Source organism: Megalobrama amblycephala, linkage group LG14 (genome assembly GCF_018812025.1).
Source record: "Megalobrama amblycephala isolate DHTTF-2021 linkage group LG14, ASM1881202v1, whole genome shotgun sequence".
Lineage (NCBI taxonomy): Eukaryota > Metazoa > Chordata > Actinopteri > Cypriniformes > Xenocyprididae > Megalobrama > Megalobrama amblycephala.
The window spans coordinates 37,932,836-37,945,003 of NC_063057.1; positions in this window are offsets into that span (position 1 = coordinate 37,932,836).

The following is a 12,168-nucleotide window of genomic DNA, read 5'->3' on the forward strand; positions in this document are numbered from 1 at the left end:
CTAGCTTCTGCACAAGCTGCCTTCCGTATTCAACATACAAAGAAAGTGTAAAACTCTTGCAGTTCACAAAGCTTACGTTACATCCTACTGTACGCCTTCCCTGTTCAACTTACGGAATACAGTGGGTACGGAAAGTATTCAGACCCCCTTAAATTTTTCACTCTTTGTTATATTGCAGCCATTTGCTAAAATCATTTAAGTTCATTCTTTTCCTCATTAATGTACACACAGCACCCCATATTGACAGAAAAACACAGAATTGTTGACATTTTTGAAAAACTGAAATATCACATGGTCCTAAGTATTCAGACCCTTTGCTGTGACACTCATATATTTAACTCAGATGCTGTCCATTTCTTCTGATCATCCTTGAGATGGTTCTACACCTTCATTTGAGTCCAGCTGTGTTTGATTATACTGATTGGACTTGATTAGGAAAGCCACACACCTGTCTATATAAGACCTTACAGCTCACAGTGCATGTCAGAGCAAATGAGAATCATGAGGTCAAAGGAACTGCCTGAGGATCTCAGAGACAGAATTGTGGCAAGGTACAGATCTGGCCAAGGTTACAAAAAAAATTCTGCTGCACTTAAGGTTCCTAAGAGCACAGTGGCCGCCATAATCCTTAAATGGAAGACGTTTGGGACGACCAGAATCCTTCCTAGAGCTGGCTGTCCGGCCAAACTGAGCTATCAGGGGAGAAGAGCCTTGGTGAGAGAGGTAAAGAAGAACCAAAAGATCACTGTGGCTGAGCTCCAGAGATGCAGTCGGGAGATGGGAGAAAGTTGAGCTCCAGAGATGCAGTCGGGAGATGGGAGAAAGTTGTAGAAAGTCAACCATCACTGCAGCCACCAGTCGGGGCTTTATGGCAGAGTGGCCCGACGGAAGCCTCTCCTCAGTGCAAGACACATGAAAGCCCCCATGGAGTTTGCTAAAAAACACCTGAAGGACTCCAAGATGGTGAGAAATAAGATTCTCTGGTCTGATGAGACCAAGATAGAACTTTTTGGCCTTAATTCTAAGCAGTATGTGTGGAGAAAACCAGGCACTGCTCATCACCTGTCCAATACAGTCCCAACAGTGAAGCATGGTGGTGGCAGCATCATGCTGTGGGAGTGTTTTTCAGCTGCAGGGACAGGATGACTGGTTGCAATCGAGGGAAAGATGAATGCAGCCAAGTACAGGGATATCCTGGACGAAAACCTTCTCCAGAGTGCTCAGTACCTCAGACTGGGCCGAAGGTTTACCTTCCAACAAGACAATGACCCTAAGCACACAGCTAAAATAATGAAGGAGTGGCTTCACAACATCTCCGAGACTGTTGGCCCAGCCAGAGCCCTGACTTAAACCCAATTGAGCATCTCTGGAGAGACCTAAAAATGGCTGTCCACCAACGTTTACCATCCAACCTGACAGAAATGGAGAGGATCTGCAAGGAGGAATGGCAGAGGATCCCTAAATCCAGGTGCAAAACTTGTTGCATCTTTCCCAAAAAGACTCATGGCTGTATTAGATCAAAAGGGTGCTTCTACTAAATACTGAGCAAAGAGTCTGAATACTTAGGACCATGTGACATTTCAGTTTTTCTTTTTTAATAAATCTGCAAAAATGTCAACAATTCTGTGTTTTTCTGTCAATATGGGGTGCTGTGTGTACATTAATGAGAAAAAAAAAAAAGAAATTAAATGATTTTAGCAAATGTCTGCAATATAACAAAGAGTGAAAAATTTAAGGGGGTCTGAATACTTTCCGTACCCACTGTAAGTGTGACTGACGCAATGCCAGTTTACACTTTAAACATAACTTGAATATGGAAGGCAGCTCGTGTGGAAGCTGGATATCTTACTTCATAACTTGTTAAATATGGACATTTTTCTAACACAAACGCATCGTTTCGCTTCGTACTCAATGAACCCCATCACTGCTATTATAAAGCTTGAATGCATCAGGATATTTATTAATATTTCTGCGATTATGCTCATCAGAAAGAAGAAAGTCATATACACCTAGGATGACTTGAGGGTGAGTAAAGCTTGGGCTAATTTTCATTTCAAAGTGAACTTTAATAATGATAACTAATGTTATCATTAATGAAACATACTCACCAGACATTTTCTGAACAATGCAGAAGGATCTTCATGGAGAAACAAAGGGAGACCTTCCAGAACTGCTTGCTTTCTGTGATTCACAATATTTGAGGTCTGAAAAATAGGTACCAAATGAAAAATATAGCTGCGAGCAGCGATGACGGGCCAAAGCCCGGTGGCTTCAGGTCAACTGTGCACAGTGGGCAATGGGCATTTAAAACAGTTAAACATAAAAGGACTATGTCAATTTCACACCACATTTACTGCAGCAGCTGATGCTCCTATGATCACAAACCACAAAAGCCACATCCATGAGATCGTTTAAACTGAAATCACTTTCATGTCACAGAATGTTATAAGTCAATTTCAAATGAGTGCAGAATATCATCCTAATCATAAATGTCTGTGTTTTTTCTCAGACAACCCCTATAAAAATTCTAGAGCAAATTACATAATGTTATTTGTGCAAAATCCACAGTGATCTGAAAAAACTATTCCAGCCTTAATGCGAATGTCTTTGATTGCTAATGTTGCATAATCCTCAGATCATGTGAGCACAGCGCGAGTTAAAACTAGAATGACATGCTGGATCAAAAATAGCCTATATGTGAAATAAGTTTTTTTTTCTAGTCGACTAGTAGTTGTTAATTTAAGCCATTAGTTGACTAATCACATTTAAATTAATTTAATTTCTTAAATACTGGAGAGAATCATCCATAATAATGAGCATTTACATAATATAGGCTATATAGAACTCAAGCGAATGAGCCCATAAAAGCTTCCCATAAAGAACCGGCAAAAGTAACGATTATGAATGACAAAAACAGCAAGGAGACATTTTAATTGTTTATTAATAAAGTAATGTTTTCTGAATCAGTGTCAGCTGCAAATATGAAGTTGCCATTGCTGGCTCTCATTATCTCCGCAGTGGACGCGGCCTAGAGAGAGAATGCATAATCAGAGTAGCCTATTTCTTTTTGTTTTTAATTATTTTGTTTTCGTTAAAGTAGATATTTCAAGCTTTCTATAGATATTTTTCTCATGTCTGCGAGTCAAGCAGCCTATACGCTGAGTTTCAGTTCATTTAGCCTATAAGACGCGCTCCAGTTCACACGCCAGTGATCGCACCCACGCCTCCATGTCAGGATTTTGTCTGCTATTTTTGCTTCTTATTTATTAAATCCAGGCAATTTGTTGATGAAACATTGATTAAAACTAAGATATTTTTTTTACAAAATGAAATTCACTTTAAAGAAAGGCTTTCTACAAAACAAAACTGAAGTGGTCAAAATCATGTCTAAACCCACTCCGTGTCTTCCGACATATTGCTCACATAAGACGCATCTTACTCGTGCTGTTCACTTAAATAAATTCATTTAAAACATAACATAGAACTATTTAAATATAAATATGAAACTATGTTTTCTTTAATGGCTGACGAGACGTAGTACAGTACAGAGAAATTTCATGTCGTGAGCAAGAGTGGATCATGTCAGTTACTTCTCACACTTCATGTGAGAAGTAACTAGTAACTATAACTAATTACTTTTTTAAAGTAACATGCCCAACACTGTATATATATATATAATCTATTGCTCCTAGTGCTTGATTTATCCAACCCTGTTTAAAAATAGATATATGCTGCCCTCTAGTAGTTACTCTATGTATGAAATTTATCTATTTTTCAATCAGATATAATTAATCTGCCTATTTTTAACTTACACGCTTTTTGAATTGAAAAAAATAATTAAAATGTGTTTATTTGAAACATTTGTATTATTCTATATATAAATTAATTGTGTATAGTGTTTTTTTTATAGAAAATATATCTTAATGCGAATGTCTGTGATTGCTGATTTGTATAATCCTAACACTTCTCTTCATGTGTTTTTTGACCTCCCTGAGCTGTTGTTTGTGCACCAAAAGCATGCTTTCAGTATGTGTGGTATAAGATAAAAAATAAAATTAATAAATAGAGCTAAATCACAGAACCTGCAAAGACAATTTTAATGTCAGTCTCAGGTAATAATATGGTACATGTCTAGATTTTTCTGCTCACTTATGCAAGTTTATTTTAAACAGCCACTTTTATAATCTTGTGAAATAAAGATTTTATTTTAATAAATTTGAATTATATCAATAAATAATTAATTTAAAAATAATTTTAATTGTAAAAATAATAATTGAAACTCGAACAACATAGTGTCATAGTTCAATTTCAAATGTGTGTGAAGTTATCATTTGCATTGTGTTTATATATTTTAATTAACCTAATTATCAAACTAATAATGTAATACTATGTTGTCATTGGCCTACAAATACACTGGCTTGATTAGCTGCTTCAGGTGTATGATTAAGGGTTGGCACTAAACTCTGAAGCACAGTGAGTCTGCAAAAAAAGGGTTAAACAACTGATCAGGGGTGTAAAACTCTCTCTCTCTCTCTCTCTCTCTCTCTCTCTCTCTCTCTCTCACTCACACACACACACACACACACACACACGCACACACATACTGGTGTGAGGAGTCAAGGAGGGAGGAGGGGGAGGGGGGGTTGCACAGAGAGAGAGTCTACGTCTATGCGTGTGTGTGAAAAATCCACATTCAAACCAAAATATCTGACTTCCTGTTTGTCAGAGCTAATGACAGTAAATTATAAAGTTGTCCGGCTTAATGAGAACAATAAGTGTACCTAGTTTTGAGACTGTAGGTTAAAATAACCCCCCACTTTTATCAAAAGGTGGCGCTGTAGAACTCCTGCTTCCCGCCCGTTTCTAAGGCTTTGCCCATGTCTACTGAATGACGATATTGATGTTTGTGTCAAGTTTCATCCAATTTGAAGCATGTTAAAAGCCTCAAAAATGCCCAAGAATATTATAAAAGTTTGACATGTTGCCATGGCAACAATGTTTAAGATATCACAAACACATTAACAGGTCTACATCTGCCATATTTTGACATTATTGTGATGAAGTTTGAAGCAAATCGGGTAAAAATAAGAGGGTGATCTCAAAGCATTTTAAAAGTTGGTGGCTCTATAACTTTGACTCACAATAGTCACATCCATGTGATCGGACTACTACAACCAACACACTTGTGAAGTTTCATAAAGATCAATCAATGTATGCAGAAGTTATCACACATTTCCTGTTTCCCTTTTCTCGCCATAAATTTGTTGCCTCGCCACGGCCAAACCGTTTGAGATATCAAAAATCCGCTGGCAATTTTTCATCATCATTGTCTTGACTTCATGCTGACTGAGTTTGGTGGTGATCGGATTAATCGCCTAGGAGGAGTATATCAAATTCCAGAGCATGCGTTTTTCAAACAACCCGTAATAGCCGACTTCCTGTTGGGGTGGAGTAGAACTTAGAGCATGAGAGTTGTTCGGCCCGATGAGGTCTATATGTGTACCGAGTTTTATACTTGTATGTGCAAGTGTGTTTGATATATAGACCACATTTTCGGACCCCATTCAAGGGGGCGCTGTTGAGCCCCCCTCCCACGCCCGGGTACCAGCTTCTGCCCGGCCCTGATGGCCGCAGGTTCTGATGTATGTGCAAAGTTTCATAAGTGCCCGAATAGTCGGAAAAAAAATAAAATAAATAATCCTAAAGAAAACAAAAGGGCCTTCAGCCCTTTACAGGGCTTTGGCCCTAATAATTGATAAAGATACATCATGTAGTGTCACATTGTGTGCCAAAGCACAGAGCCTTATGAGTTTACATGTATGCTTCATTTGTAAAATAATAAAACACCTACTAATGAGCCAATGAATTGACTCCTTTAAAAAAAGGCATTTAGTAAATTCTTTCAGTGTTTGTAGCAATGTGTTATTCTAAATTCAGCATTTTCATCAGCCCATGTTCATTTGAGAAATACACAATCAGTTTCCTCCTGAAAACAGTGAGACATTGCCATTTTCTACAAAAAAAACACAAAAAGGCTCTGATGAAGATGAAGTTTGTCGTGATCTCGTACTGTATGGCGTTATCATACCATGTGAGCTCGCCATTTTCTGTGATGTAATATGATTATATTTTAAGTCAAGTCTTTGAAAAATCGCATATTATTTTCAATAACCATGATAAATATAGCCAGGAGTGCAAAACATGAAGTTAGATGTGCAAGATACAGTACAGTCCAAAAGTTTGGAACCACTAAGATTTTTTATGTTTTTAAAAGAAGTTTCGTGTGGTCACCAAGGCTACATTTATTTAATTAAAAATACAGTAAAAAACAGTAATATTGTGAAATATTATTACAATTTAAAATAACTGTTTTCTATTTGAATATATTTCACAAAGTAATTTATTCTTGTGATGGCAAAGCTGAATTTTCAGCATCATTACTCCAGTCTTCAGTGTCACATGATCCTTCAGAAATCATTCTAATATGCTGATCTGCTGCTCAAGAAACATTTAATGTGTACAATTGTACAAAATATTTGTGTACAATATTTTTTTTCAGGATTATTTGATGAATAGAACGTTCAAAAGAACAGTGTTTATCTGAAATCTAATCTTTTGTAACATTATAAATGTCTTTACTGAAAAAATAAAAATAAAAATTCTTACTGACCCCAAACTTTTGAACGGTAGTGTATAATGCTACAGAAGCTTTGTATTTCAGATAAATGCTGTTCTTTTGAACTTTCTATTCATCAAGGAATCCTGAAAAAAAAAGTACACAACTGTTTTCAACATTGAAAATAATCATAAATGTTTCTTGAGCAGCAAATCAGCATATTAGAATGATTTCTGAAGGATCATATGACACTGAAGACTGGAGTAACAATGCTGAAAATTCAGCTTTGCATCACAGGAATAAATTACTTTGTCAAATATATTTAAATAATACACAGTTATTTTAAATTGTAATAATATTTCACAATATTACTGTTTTTTACTGTATTTTTAATTAAATAAATGTAGCCTTGGTGAGCAGATGAAACGTACTCGGTTACTAACGTAACCTCGGTTCCCTGAGATACGGAACGAGTACTGCGTATGGGGAAAGGTCTCCCTTTTTCCCCGCTGCTGAAGCCTTTTTCAATAACGCAGTGTAACTGCATCGTCATTGGTTCACTCATAGACAAGTTGTTGAACCAATGACGGCGCGGCATAGCTGCGCGACCTATGGCGACAAAGTGCGCGAATATTCCCACCGAAATGGGCGGGGTTAGGGGCTATATAAGCAGGCGTTTCGCCATAGGATTTCAGTGTAATCGACTGAAGCGACGACCCTGAAGCCGCAGCCTCGTGGCACGGCAAGTGACGCAGTACTCGTTCCGTATCTCAGGGAACCGAGGTTACGTTAGTAACCGAGTACGTTCCCTTTCGATACTTCACTCGTACTGCGTATGGGGAACGAATTCAACCACGCCGTGCCACGGCTGGGAACGATACAGCCTGATATTGGACACATGGGAGTGGGTCCAAAAGACAAGCGAGAAGGCAAAGCCTTAATCGAACCCTAGTTACACTTAAGGAAATAATTTCTGGGGTTGTGTGAGGCGGAACTCGCCAGAGGCCGCTTAATCACACTGAAAGAACCCGAGCTAGCAAGATCGGGACATCAAGATGATAGAATCTGACAAAAGTGGACGGCGAAGACCAGCCGGCCGGAATGGAAACTCCGTTGGACCAAGCCCACGAGGAAGCCATTCCTCTAGTGGAGTGGGCCCTGACTCCTATGGGGCAGTCTGCACCCAGTGAGGAGTAGCACAGGTTAATAGCGTCCACTATCCAATGGGAAAGGCGCTGTTTTGACCGGAGACCCTTTGGTGCGGCCACCAAAACAAACAAAAAGCTGATCCGACTGCCTGAAAGGCTGCGATCGCTCCACATAGGTCCTCAATGCCCTGACTGGGCAGAGTAGCTCTAGCTCTCGTTCATCCGCCGAGGGAGGAAGAGCAGAAAGCGAGATGACCTGAGCTCTAAACGGGGTTGAGAGCACCTTAGGAACGTAGCCATGCCTAGGTTTCAGAACGACCTTCGAGTCTCCAGGCCCAAATTCAAGGCATGCAGGGCTCACAGAGAGGGCCTGCAAATCGCCAACGCGCTTAACCGATGCCAGTGCTAACAGCAGAGCGGTTTTTAGCGTTAGGGGCCTGAGATCGGCTGAACCCATTGGCTCAAAGGGGGGTCCCTTTAATGCCCTGAGGACCAACGAGAGGTCCCAAGTGGGAACGGTGAGGGGGCGAGGAGGATTCAATCGCCTAGCACCCCTCAGGAAACGGATTATAAGGCCGTTACGTCCCACTGATTGGCCAGCAATGGGAGCATGGAACGCCGCAATGGCTGCTACGTAAACCTTAAGAGTAGAAGGGGTGCGCCCCATTTCCAAGCGTTCTTGGAGGAAAGACAGTATGAAGGATACGTCACTCTCCACAGGGTCTATGTTGCGTGAGGAACACCAATCAACAAAGACTGACCATTTCTGGTCATAGAGGCGTCTCGTGGATGGGGCTCTAGCCTGAGAAATGGTATTTAGGACGTCCCCGGGGAGGCTGGTCGGCTCCCATCGAGGGACCAGAGGTGCAGAGCCCAAAGCTCCGGCTGTGGGTGCCAGATCGTTCTGTTTGCCTGAGAGAGGAGGTCCCGTCTCAGGGGAATCGGCCACGGGGCTCTCAGGGAGAGCTTGAACAGCTCCGAGGACCAAACTTGGTTCCTCCAACCTTTTCTGGAACGACTTCCGGTTCAACGCTGCTCAACGCTGCTGCCTGCTGTCTGACCTACGTTTGGAGCTTCGTGGAGTTTATCCTAAATCCTTCTCTTTATTCCTATTCACATAATATAACTTTCTTATTTTTCACTAGATTACCTATTGCATAGTATTACTAAACGGAACGATTTATTACTAGTTATCTACCAGCGTAATCACCTAGTGTTAGCCATAGCCCGCTAGCCTGCTAGCTACCGTCTACTTTCTTTTTTCCTCTAAACCAACCTTCCTTGTCGATTTAATGGCGGATTTATCCGATGTATGTTATTCTGATCTGTCCTCGCCAGATCGGGAAGCTGTGGAGACGTTGCTGCCCGGCATTCATCGATCCACCGCGAGGTACAGCGTCCCGCACATCACCCTTGCCCCAGGCACCGGCAAGCGACCGAGACATCCAGCCAGCGAGTCCCGTGTGCGTTGCAGTTTTTCGGACGGCGTTCATCAAACACACGGTCAGTCATGTCCGACGATTATCATGTGTATTAAATGTAACATGTACAGCTTAGCTCTTTCTGTCAGCAGTGAGACTTACACATGTGATAAATGCAGGGATATTGTCAGGCTGACAGAGAGAATCTCAGAATTAGAGACACGCATCCAAACTTTAATTGAGGATAGTGAGAATGAAAGGGCCTTAGATACTGCTTTGGATGCGACTAGCCTAGTAAACACTGCACATTCGGTTCCGGTTGTAGAAGCCACGCAGCAGGCTAACTGGGTGACTGTGAGGCGGCATAGTGGCAAGAACAAACACCACTCTTCCGTTCCGATTAGAACATCAAACAGGTTCTCCCCACTCAGTGACGCACCCACTGAGAATCCTGTTGAAAGTGCCCTAGTTATTGGCGATTCTATTACACGGAACGTGAAAATAGAGACACCAGCCACCATAGTCACATGTTTGCCGGGGCCAGAGCACCTGACATCAAAGCAAATTTAAAAGTGCTGGCTAATGCTAAACGTAAATATTCTAAAATCATTATCCACGTCGGCACAAATGATGTTCGACTTCGCCAGTCGGAGATCACTAAAATTAACATTAAAGAGGTGTGTGAACTCGCAAATTCAATGTCAGCAGAAGTAATTTGTTCTGGCCCTCTTCCTGTTCGTCGGAGTGATGAGATAGTTAGCAGGTTATCATCACTCAATGGCTGGCTGTCTAAGTGGTGTCCGCAGAATAATATAGGTTTCATAGACAATTGGAAAAGCTTTTGGGGCAGACCTGATCTGTTGAAAAGAGATGGTATTCATCCCTCCCGGGATGGTGCTGCTCTTCTATCTAGAAATTTGGCAAATAGTCTTAGAGCTAAACCATGACAAACCAGGGCCCAGATCAGGACGCAGACAAACTGGCTAAACCGACCGTCTGCTAGCCGCCTCACGTCACAGAACTCAGATAATTCACAGCACATAGAAACTCTTTCACCTAGATATTATCACATAGAGACTGTGTCTGTACCTCGAACTAGTAAATACAAAAAACTTCCGAAACCTTTTAAGGGTAAAAATTTAATTGATGTTCAAAAAATGAAAATCACAGATAAATCAGATAAACAAATGATAAAGCTTGGGTTACTGAATATTAGATCTATTTCTTCAAAAGCACTTATTGTAAATGAAATTATCACAGACAATAAACTAGACTTGCTGTGTTTGACAGAAACCTGGCTAAAACCAGACGATTACATTACTTTAAATGAATCTAGTCCTCAAGGTTATGATTATCGACACAATCCTCGACAGAAAGGCAAAGGGGGAGGTGTTGCTGTAATTTATAGTAATATATTCAGAATCATTCAAAAGAATTTCAAATATAATTCCTTTGAAGTGATGGTGCTTTATGTAACATTATGTAAGTTGACATTTGTGCTGGCTACTGTATACAGGCCACCAGGGCACCATACTGACTTTATCAAAGAATTTGCTGATTTTCTATCAGAGTTAGTACTGGCTGCGGATAAAGTCCTTGTTGTTGGTGATTTTAATATCCATGTAGATAATAATAAAGACGCATTTGGATTGGCATTTGCAGACATTTTAAACTCTATTGGAGTTAGACAACACGTGTCAGGACCCACTCATTGTCGTAATCATACCTTAGATCTAATACTGTCGCATGGAATTGATATTGATGCTGTTGAAATCCTACCGCAGAGCGATGATATATCAGATCATTATTTAGTCTCGTGTATAATACAATTAGCCAAGGCTACAAAACCACCACCCAGCCATAAATATTGTAGAACCATCACGTCTACCACTAAAGATTGCTTTATAAATAATCTCCCCGAGCAGTTTCATCGCCTTAGTATACCTGACAACTTAGAAGAACTCGATGCTGCAACAGAAACTATTGGCTCTCTCTTTTCCAGCACATTAGATGCAGTCGCTCCTTTACGTCTAAAGAAGATTAAGGAAACTAATCCAAAGCCGTGGTATGATGAGCACACTCGGGCTCTAAAACGAGCTGTTAGAAAAGCTGAACGTAGTTGGAAGAAAACAAAACTAGAAGTTTTTCGCCTTTCGTGGAAAGAAAAAATGATTGAGTACAGAACGGCTATAAGAAATGCTAGATCTACTTATAATTTCAAATCTCTTAATAGAAAACAAACATAATCCTAGGTATTTATTTGACACAGTGGCTAAATTAACTAGAAACAGAGATTCAACTGCTGACGTTTCCATAGAGCACAGCAGTAATGACTTTATGAACTTCTTTACTTGCAAGATTGATAATATTAGAGAGAAAATTAAAAACATGCAACCGTCTACAGTTTCGCTTCAGACAGTGCACTGTAGTGTCCCTGAGGTAAAACTAGAATCATTCGCCGCTATAGGAGAGGAAGAATTATCTAAACTTATCAAATCATCAAAATCAACGACATGTATGTTAGACCCAATGCCGACTAAACTACTGAAAGAAATGCTTCCAGAGGTCATAGGTCCACTTCTTGATATAATTAATTCATCGTTAACACTAGGATACGTGCCAAAAACCTTTAAGCAGGCTATTATTAAACCTCTTATTAAAAAACCTCAACTAGATCCGAGAGATTTAGTAAATTACAGGCCAATCTCGAATCTACCTTTTCTGTCAAAGATACTAGAAAAGGCAGTTTCATCACAACTGTGTTCCTTTTTAGAAAGAAATGGAATCTGTGAGGATTTCCAGTCAGGATTTAGACCGTACCATAGTACTGAGACTGCTCTCGTTAGAGTTACAACGATCTACTCTTATCATCCGATCGTGGCTGTATTTCTCTATTAGTGTTATTAGATCTCAGTGCTGCTTTTGACACTATCGATCACAACATTCTTTTAAAAAGACTTGAAAACTATATTGGCATTAGTGG